The following is an 11,291-nucleotide window of genomic DNA, read 5'->3' as shown; positions in this document are numbered from 1 at the left end:
TCAATATAATTAACAATGGCATTCAAATAGTATAATTCGGTGGGTATTTTCTAATTCTTTCCACTTAATGTCACCATGTATAGAATTCCTTGAACCACTTTAATCTCTACACTTTTTTTCTATACTTGCATTGTCTACTTTATGTAGCTTTTATAGCTTTATTTTTTTATTCATTTGCTCAACATAGACATACTTCCTGCCTTTTTTTGGAATAAATAGTTTGGTGGAAGACACATAGAAGTGCACAGGAAACTACCATACAGTGTTATTATCATTATTGTAAAGTTCATGATGTTGTGCAGATATATGGGAGAGATGCCTATTTCAGGCTCATGAATTATAGAAGGCTTCTTGGAGACGGTGGGCTCTCAACTTATTCCAGAGGACAAGTAGGAATTATTCAACACAAGAATTACTTAGAAGTGGGAAATTATCCCAAACAGAGGAAGTAGTATTAAGAAGGGGTCTGATATAAGAGAGTGTATGGGGAAATTGAAAGCTCAGTCTGGTTGACTTTTGTGAGGTGGAATGTGTTAAGAGTTGAAACTGAAGGGATAAATCTGGGCCAAATTTGCCAGGATATATTATTTCAGCCCTATATAAACTATAAACCATTGAGTAGTTTACAATCATAAAGTGTATACTCAGTTAGGTTTATTTTATTCACTCTATTTTATACTTGTTTCTCTTTTATGAATGTATGTTCTATTTCCATTTGTTCCTCTCTCCTACTCTCTTTGAGTTTACCTAGATACATCTTTATAAAAATCACATATGTTTAGCTTACCAATTTTAAGGCTTTGTTTTCTTTTCATATATACATTTACTACCTTAATTTTTCTCTGAGAATTGATTTAATTGTACAAAGAAAGAACTGATATATCTTTTCATTATCCTTATTTTTAAAATACTTTTCAATTTGTATTATTGTTCATCATTTCATCAATGGGTTAGTTTAATATCTATATTATAATTTCTAAATTTATGGGCATTTCTTTTTATAAAATTGTATTGATTTTTAGCTTATTTGCAGTGGGGTCAGCAATCATACCTTGTAGGATTTCAACTCTTCAAAATTTGTTGATACTTGTTTTTTGACTAAAGTACCCATATAAATTATATCCAAACAAGCACACTTTAAAGGGTGAAACAGGGAAATAATAATTAATGTTGAAACAACAGGAAAGAACCAAAAGTATCTCAGGCAAACAGGATGTATTGTTACTGTATTTATAACTCAATATGTGGCCAATATTTGTAAATTATCTATGTGTTCTTGAAAATAATACATTATTTGAAAGTCTTGGGTGTAGTGTCATAGTTAGGAGACCATTAGGTGAGCTTTATTAATTTTTATAACATTTGTATTCTTATTGAAGTTTTATTTGATTGTTTCATTGGTTACTGAGAGATTTATGTTGAAATCTCCAATATGATTTAGACTGATTTCACCTTTCAGTTTTGCAACTTTTGTCTTAACTCTTTGAGACCATGGAATTGCATGCATATATATAGGAATTCTTAGTTTGAACCCAGGAGGTGGAGGTTGCAGTGAGCCAAGATTGTGCCACTGTACTGCAGCCTGGGTGACAGAGCAAGACTCTGTCTCAAAAAATAAAAACAAATAAAAATAAAAATAAATAAATAAATATTTCGTATTATTAGTTAATTGAAAATTTTATTAGGAAATCATTAATTTTTCCTATGAATGCTTTTTTGTTTCAGCATCTAATTTGCCTGACATTAACAATATTACTATCATTATTTGATAATTTGTATTGTATATCTTTTTATTAATTTAAAAAAATGGAAAGTCATTATTTCCTCAAATATTATTTCAGCATATTTCGTGTATTTTCTCTTAGTAGGACAGTAGGACTATAGTTGAACTTTTTTATTATTTCTAACTATATTTTCTATATATTTATGCATATATGTGCTATAATGTTTCTTATCAACAGTATCTTATTGATTGTTTTACAATTAGCAATAATTGTTGTTCTTTAATTGGTATTTATTCTATTTACATTTAATGTATTTATTCCCTTTTCATTTAATGTCTTTAATGACATATTTATATTTGAATTTATCATCTTACTGTAGTCTTTCTGTTTGGTTCAGCTATTCAGTTCTATATCTGTTTTCCCTTCTCATATGTTACTCTTCTTCACTTTAGCAAGGTATTTTTAAATTTTCTCTTTACCTATTGTATTTTGATAATTATTCACCTTCAATATTTTAATATGTGGTCAATATAAATTCTTGTAACATTTTTAAGTATGTATTCTTATATAGAATATATACTAATGTATATATCAATAATATATAATAAATATGAATTCTAATACATATTTATATATGGTATATATATAATATATATACACACACACACACACCCCCAAGTGTCTTATGCTACCCTTACAAGTTTTATTCTCTACTAGTAAAGGTATCATGATAATAGGAATTTTATACTCCTTTTGGAAAAGAAGAAAGCAAATAAATTAGAAAACTTTAATTTCATGACTTACATGTTATTGTTCTTGTGTTTTCTGATTACATATGTGTATATACAGAAAGACAGATTATATAAATTCTGTTGACTAAATTTATTCAAATACCTGTTTACTTGTATCACCATTTTCTAATAGTTTTATATTTTTATTCCTTTATGTATCTCCAACAACACTTCTGAGAATCTCACTCTCTAGTTAAGGATATCTTCATAATTTCCTGTTTTTCTTTTTTAGAACATGATTTTTATTTACTATTATTTTGTAAAGATTCTGGAGGAAGTGTTGATTTTTAAGACAGAATATACATTCAGTTAAGACATCGAATACCTTTCTCATTACATGTGCTTGACTCTTATAAAACATATTGAGAAGTATTTTTATGAGATTTTAAAATTATTTTGTTGTTACACATATGGTTTTTATTTTTTGATTTTTATTTTTTGCTTTAGGGGTTTTGCTGTTTTACTACAGTTTCTTTTTTTTTTTTTTTTTTATTATACTTTAAGTTCTAGGGTACATGTGCATGACGTTTATATCATGTATAACTCCCCAATGCAATCCCTCCCTCCTCCCCCCTCCCCATGATAGGCCCCAGTGTGTGATGTTCCCCTTCCCGAGTCCAAGTGATCTCATTGTTCAGTTCCCACCTATGAGTGAGAACATGCGGTGTTTGGTTTTCTCTTCTTGTGATAGTTTGCTAAGAATGATGGATTCCAGCTGCATCCATGTCCCTACAAAGGACGCAAACTCATCCTTTTTTTATGGCTGCATAGTATTCCATGGTGTATATGTGCCACATTTTCTTAATCCAGTCTGTCACAGATGGACATTTGGGTTGATTCCAAGTCTTTGCTATTGTGAATAGTGCCGCAATAAACATACGTGTGCATGTGTCTTTGTAGTAGAGTAATTTATAATCCTTTGGGTATATACCCAGTAGTGGGATGGCTGGGTCATATGGTACATCTAGTTCTAGATCCTTGAGGAATCGCCATACTGTTTTCCATAATGGTTGAACTAGTTTACAATCCCACCAACAGTGTAAAAGTGTTCCTATTTCTCCACATCCTCTCCAGCACCTGTTGTTTCCTGACTTCTTAATGATTGCCATTCTAACTGGTGTGAGATGGTATCTCATTGTGGTTTTGATTTGCATTTCTCTGATGGCGAGTGATGATGAGCATTTTTTCATGTGTCTGTTGGCTGTATGGATGTCTTCTTTTGAGAAATGTCTGTTCATATCCTTTCCCCACTTTTTGATGGGGTTGTTTGTTTTTTTCTTGTATATTTGTTTGAGTTCTTTGTAGATTCTGGATATTAGCCCTTTGTCAGATGAGTAGGTTGCAAAAATTTTTTCCCATTCTGTAGGTTGCCTGTTCACTCTGATGGTAGTTTCTTTTGCTGTGCAAAAGCTCTTTAGTTTAATGAGATCCCATGTGTCAATTTTTGCTTTTGCTGCCGTTGCTTTTGGTGTTTTAGACATGAAGTCCTTGCCCATGCCTATGTCCTGAATGGTACTACCTAGATTTTCTTCTAGGGTTTTTATGGTATTAGGTCTAACATTTAAGTGTCTGATCCATCTTGAATTAATTTTCGTATAAGGGGTAAGGAAAGGATCCAGTTTCAGCTTAAAGCTTTACTTTCATTCATCTTGCTTGTGTTTCATTAAACATCTTGAATTTTTGGATTACTGGCCTTCATCATTTTTTGAAAAGCTTAGTCATTATTTCTTCTAATGTTACTTCCCCTATTTTCTATATTTCTTGCTAGTAAGGCTATAATTGAACGTTATTTTTAGTACTTCTCTCACTATGCTCTCTATATCTTTTATCTTCTCTTGTTTTATTGTTTTGAATCTCTCTCCTTTATTCCAGATGGATTACTGTGAGTTCTCTCCTGTGTTGGTAATTATCTCTTCAGTTTTGTGTAATACACAGTTATATAAGTTTGGTGCACCAACCAAATACAAACATTGTATTATTTTTCTGGGACTGTCATACCACAAACTGGGTATTTAGACAAACAGGTAGCCTCAGGTATTTCTTGGCTTATAGATGACTGTCTTCTCCCTGTGCTTTACATTGTTTTCCATGTATGATTGTCTTTGTGTTCAAATCTTTCTTTTTTAAGGAATCCAGTAATATGTATCAGGGCCCATTCTAATGAGCACATTTTAACTTGAATGCCTTTGAAATGATACTATTTTCATTTAACATCTCATTCTGAATACTGAATATTCTGAATATACTGAATATGCTGAATATACTGAACATTCTGAATACTTCAATATTTCTTTTTTTGGAGGTAACAATGTATCTTAAAACATCATTTACAGATTTCTTAATTTTGGCTAATTTTTCTTTTCCTTTTTTTTTTTTTTGGCCAGAGTTTCAATTCAGTTCTTTTAAAAATAATAATAATAATAAGTGTCATTTCCTTTCTATAGTTTCCAGTTCTCAGCCAAAATTATTCATTTTTAACGGTTATTTTCCTGAACATTTTAAGCATATTTACTTTACAGTGTTAGCAACAACAATAACAACAAAACAGATTTGTGGAGGAGTTTGTGAAAAATCTATGTATATTTTTGAGGGAAGTTAAGCAATTGTGTAATGGCTAAACATGTGTAGCATACATTCTCCCTTCACTTTGCCGTGAGATTTCAATATTAAAATTAGGGAGATTTTGGCTCAACATGTCATATGGTGAACTACTGGGCACAAAGGAGGTTTTTGCATATCCTCTATAAGCCAGTGGAAACTGGCTGGAGGTCTGTGGCAGTTTATCAGGAAGGAACGTTTGTAAGGCTCATCCTTAGTCTATTGAGAGTTGTGGCAGGACTGCAAAGTGGGAGAAAGTATCAGAAGGGTAAGGAGAAAAGCCTGCATTAGGTAGTCTTTAAGCAGGAAGCTATAAGTTTTTTAATTAGCAGGTTCCAGGTGGTCAGTCAGTCACTACCAGGTGTTCTGTCTGAGGTCAGCTGGGGAATTTTTCAGCCATAGCTGTTTTAACATGTTTTTGAGAAATTGGTTCTGCTTCATTATAGGAATAAAAACCTTGTGACAGGTAGTGACATGTATTTTATTTGTGAGCCCAGGGATACGTGACCAACCTCTCACTCTGCCATGACCATTTGGTTCTGTTTTGTAGTTTTAGTATGTCTCTTTTTAGCCAGAGAGTTCATTGTGTTTGTCTCCTGAAGTGTATTTTAACAATAGTCAGTATACTAATTTCTTTTTTTTTAATACTCTTTTTTTTCTTTTTTATTATACTTTAAGTTCTAGGGTACATGCGCACAACGTGCAGGTTTGTTACATATGTATACTTGTGCCATGTTGGTGTGCTGCACCCATCAACTCGTCAGCACCCATCAACTCGTCATTTACATCGGGTATAACTCCCAATGCCATCCCTCCCCCACCCCCTTCCCATAATAGGCCCTGGTGTGTGATGTTCCCCTAATTTCAATATCAAGAGTCACTTTAGGTTAGTTTTCGCTGATTTTCCTTTTTGATAGTTTTCATTTATATTCAATTTTGTCTTGTCTTTGGTTAACATTGTTTTTGCCTAAATAATTTCGGAAACAACGCTAACATTTTCTTTTTCTGAGGGAATTTTTACATGATTATATAAGGTACTTATTGGCACAAGCAATCAAGTGGATGTATCTCTATAAATACAAAACAAAAAGACTATAAGAAAAAATAAATCATTATTAGATATAGAGAGTATCACTAACTAATTTTAAAAGCATTAGTGAGATAAAAGATTTAACAATTTAAGACACATGAATTTCTGATAGTACATGGAATAAAAATTAATAAAACTAGAGAGAGCAACTGATAATAGTTGGATGTTTTACCATAATTCTCTCCATATGATGAGACCCTGTCTATATCCCCAAAACAAATAAATATATAATAATTTTAAAAAGAGACAAAAATCAATAGTTATAGAATATTTGGACATAATACACATGCTTAATCTAATGAACATACAAAATATCAGTGGAGCTTATTAGAAAGTGTGTTCTTCTCAAGGAAATCTAGAACATTTACACAAATTAGTCATGCACTAGACCACTAAGCAAATCCCAACAAAGTTCAAAGAACAGTTTCATACAGATAGAGGTAATAGTCAAAATATTTATCAACTGTTACACTATGGGGCTGATAAATTGAAAAAGATGCCTGGCAAGTTAGATGAATACTTGATTAACAATCATAAAGTAATACAGTCAGCTCTTCCATAATTGTGGCTTTCCCACCACAAATTTAACCAACCATAGATAGAAAATATTTTAAAAAACAATTATAACATATAGTATAACAATTATTTTCAAATCATTTACATTGTATTAGATATAAACAATCTAGAGATGATATAAAGTATATGGGAGGATGTGTGTAAGTTATATGCAAATACAGTGCCATTATATGAGGGATTTGAGCATCCATGGATTTTGGTATCTGAGGGGGTCCTGGAACCAATTCCTCAGATGCTGAGGGATGACTATACATCCTGTCATGTGATACTGGCTGAACGTCAGCCCTGAATATAGGCTTTGTTTTTATTATTAGACAATTAAGATAAAAATAATTTTAAAAATCATGTATATTTGGAAACTGACAAACATGCTTCTAAATAACTCATGAGTCAAAGAAAAAAATGAGACTTAGAAATTACTTAGAACTGAAAGATAAAGTTTCTATATTAAAATTAGGTATTTAGAGGATATCTATTGTTGTTCATGGTGGAATGGTAGGTGGTAGACACAATAATCTCTCTCCTTTTTCAAACTATTTCTTCACTTAGTTTCTGACAAAATATTCTCAGGTTTCTTTTTTACTGCTGTTGCTGCTTTAGCAGTCTTACTTGCCAGATCTTTCACTGTATTGTCTAAATATTGGAGTTCCCCACAGCTCAGTTCTTAAATCTCATCTATTTTCCCTCACTATACTCTCCCCGTTGGTTATTTCATCCAGCCTCAAGATACTAAGTGTAATCTATATGCTCAAGGCCACCAAATATATACCACTAGGCAGCTCTTCTCCCCTGAACATCAGGACAGAATATCAACTGCCCACTTGGTACCTTTGAATGAGTTGACTAACTAGAATTGTTTAAAACTACTACTTCTAGAACCTAACATTTCCTAAAATGAGCTTCTGATATTTAATTGCCAACCCTGTTACTCTTACAGTTTTTCAAACTCATTAAATGGCAACAAAATTCAACCTGTAGCTCAGACGGAAATACGGAACGTTCTTCTGATCTGCTCTCTTTCTTGCCATATTCTGTGTGTTTTATCCTCAAAATCTGTCCAGAATCCAATTTATTCTTTCAACCCCCACTGCTACTACTCTTCTCTAATCTACATTCCGTGTATTGTAGATGATTGGAAGGGCTTCATATCTATTCTCCCTAACTTCTACTACTATCCCTTTTCATTTATCTTCAATTTAGCAGCTAAAGTGATCTGGTTAATCCTAGCTAAATAAATGTGTTTTTTTTCCTTGAAGTCATGCAATAATTGTCTAGTTAACTTGCTGAAAGCCAGTATTGGCTGGGGGTGGGGGCTCATGCCTCTAATCCTAGCACTTTAGGAGGCTAAGCCAGGCAGATCACTTAAGTCCAGGACCTTGAGATCAGCCTGGGCAACATGATGAAACCTGGTCTCTACAAAAAGTACAAAAATTAGCCAAGCATGGTAGCTCACGTCTGTAGTCCTAGCTACTTAGGATGCTGAGGCAGGAGGCTCACTTGAGCCTGGGAGGTTGAGGTTGAGGCTGCAGTGAGTAATTATTGTATCATTGCACTCCGGCCTGGGTGACAGAGCAAGACCCTCTCTTAAAATAAAATAAAATAAAATAAAACAAAATAAAATAAAATAAAAGTTTCAAATGAATAGCTCATCCTCTTATCTTTTTAGGTCTTCATTCAAATATCAACCCAAAATTTGGCTGTCTGTCTACAATATTTAAAATGGCATTTCTTCCCTTATCATGACATCACCTTTGGCCTTCCTTTCTCTAGTTTTCTCATGAGCCCTTAAACAAGATTGCTATTTCTATTATTTAATCCTTTTTATTGACTCTTTTCAGTAAGTAGTAAATCCCACAAGGATAGAGATTTCTATCTGTAGCATTCTACAATGTATTTACAGACTGTTGAACTGTACCTGACCATATTAAATATTCAATATTCTTCAATATATATTTGTTGAGTTAATGAATGATTGTGTAAGTGACTAATACACTACAGAATGAAGAAATATGATTGCAGCAATAATATCTGAGATATGCATATAAATGTGAGCATAGAAATTGGAAAATTTTGGTAAAATAAAGAGCCATATCCTGGGTAGAGGAGTAATAATTACATTAATTAAAGTTTTATTTCAAAGTGTGCATAAGTAGATTAACTGAACTATTATATTTTCTTTCAATTAATACACTATTTAATTAGATTAAAACCTTTTCATGTGAAATATATGTTTGAATTTTTATATGCAATTTTATTTGATTGGATAATTTATTTCCATAATAACTTGGGTTAGTGTGCTGGGCCTTAGCCTTAAAAAGTTTACATACTGCTTAATTAATATTTGAGTCTATTTCACACATCTTTTGTCAGTGCTGTTTTAAAATCTCCCACAGAGACAATTAGTGATTCTGTGGGCATGAAAGAACCATATAGTTTGAAACATGCGTTAAAGAATGGTAAGTTCTTACCTACAATATTTATTTAGGAAATTAATAGATATCCTCCAACTTCAACTTTAGGTTACACACCAGTACAGCTTCACACAAACAAGTGAAGCAGAAAGCCAAGGTTTGTCACACTGACAACCATTCCAATAGCTCTAAAAGTGCAGAACAAGACAGCTGACTGAAATTCCTGTTGGTGTTTCACATTCTCAATTTGAGTCTACTTTTGTTAAATGGTGTATCTTAGGCTCATCCTTTCAAAGAAAGAACTTAGAGAAATATGAAAACATTAAAATCTCAATACCACAAGGATCAACCATAAATGATTTCCGCCTCAAGTTATTTCAGGTCAAAAAATCAACCACATGACAGTTCAAAAATATATGAGAAGGACATTTGTTTCCACAAACCTGAAAAAAAAAAAAATCACTTACTAAGTCATAGTTTTAGTTTTAAGAAATATTAACTGGAACTTACTTATTCATCTGTCCTCATTGCTTCTTAGTTTGCATATACTCTTTTAAGTTTTTGATAGTATTATAAATTCTTATTACTCAAAGCTATCTTCTAGTCATTAACCATCATTACCTGGAATCGATCATCTGCAGGCAGTAAAGAAAATCTTCATATAACCCTTGTGAATTAGCCTTTGGCCATAAAATAGCTTGATTCAGGCAAAGTCAGGTTTATTTGCTATCAAATTTTATTTTCCTTTGACTCAGTCACATAGTAAAATAGAGGCACTATATAAGCATTTATATCCAGATTATCACTGTTTTACACTGGGTGCTCCAGAGGCAAAGCCTGAGACTGGGTTTCAAGGGAACATGATTTATTGGAGAAGTACTATTCAGGGGGAAACAATCTGTTAAGGGAGTGAACAAAGTAAGAGGAGGAGGGCAAGAAGCTAAACAAGAATGTGGCCTCAGTTCTACTATTGGCCTTCTCCAAAGCATAGAGATTGGATTCTAAAGCCTGTATTACAACAGAAACTTGGGCCCCATTTCATTGAGGGCTTTGAGTTTTGTATCCCTTTGTTAGTCAGACAGTGGCTACTCTGCTGGTGAAAGGTGTAACCTCCCGGGTCTTCCTGGTGCTGTTAATCCCCATCAGCCAAGGAAATCCTTTCAAGAAGGTCATAGGCATAAACCATTAGCCACGACACTTGTAACCACTAAAGAATGGGCATGCTAACTGGAAAATAAGAACTGGAAAGAATATCAACATCATCTACATTAGTCTATTCCTTGCACTCACATTACATTTACTACATTAGGGAAACAACTATACAAGAGTTCAGTTAGTCAGAATTTCATTTTGGAAGAAGTTGCTTTAGTGGGATAAACTACAGCCCCAAATGTTATTGTTAATCCTAAAACCATAGGATATATTCATCACATCCCTCCTTTACCACTTATTTCATTTCCCCCCCCCACCCCTTGGGTGAGAGGAAACTTCCACTATTGAAGTGGCTTCCCTGGTGGGGTGACTCAGACCCACATCACTGAGAGATCTGAGCCTGTTTTTTCTGCTTTTATCTGGCTATGGCTGCTATACTTGAATATTTCTATTTAACACTGTACATAGGAATAGCAAAAGATGTTCAGCAGATTATATGAATGCCAAATATTCCTTCCTGACCCTATTAAGAAGGAGTAGTCCTACAGTCTTAGGATATTCAGCTTCAATTACTCCTGCTGGTATTGTAACTCATTTTTGAGCCTGCTGGCCTACTGGAATGAAGAGCTCAGATTCCTGATTTAAAATTGTTGAGATTCTGACCATATCCCTTGATACATTTGCCTCCTCTCTGGAAACCAAGCCATCTAGTTATATAGAGTTTAAGAAACTGTGGGATAAATACAAATACCCTCAATGGGTTTTTAAAAGTGAAGGTCACTTTTATTTCTACCCAGTGTTTCTCAGACTCATGTAGTCTGTCAATGGAGGGCAAAGAAAGATATAATAGCAATTTGTTTAAGGTATATTACCTATCCTGAAGGGTGGCACCTTATTCTCTGAGGTATCATCTCCAAGCTGGTTTCTCTGCTATGTTTTCAAGGATCTT

This window comes from Trachypithecus francoisi, unplaced genomic scaffold, assembly GCF_009764315.1.
Source record: "Trachypithecus francoisi isolate TF-2019V2 unplaced genomic scaffold, Tfra_2.0 Lachesis_group1, whole genome shotgun sequence".
NCBI lineage: Eukaryota > Metazoa > Chordata > Mammalia > Primates > Cercopithecidae > Trachypithecus > Trachypithecus francoisi.
The sequence above is the reverse complement of the archived record's forward strand: the minus strand, read 5'-3'. Positions refer to the sequence as shown.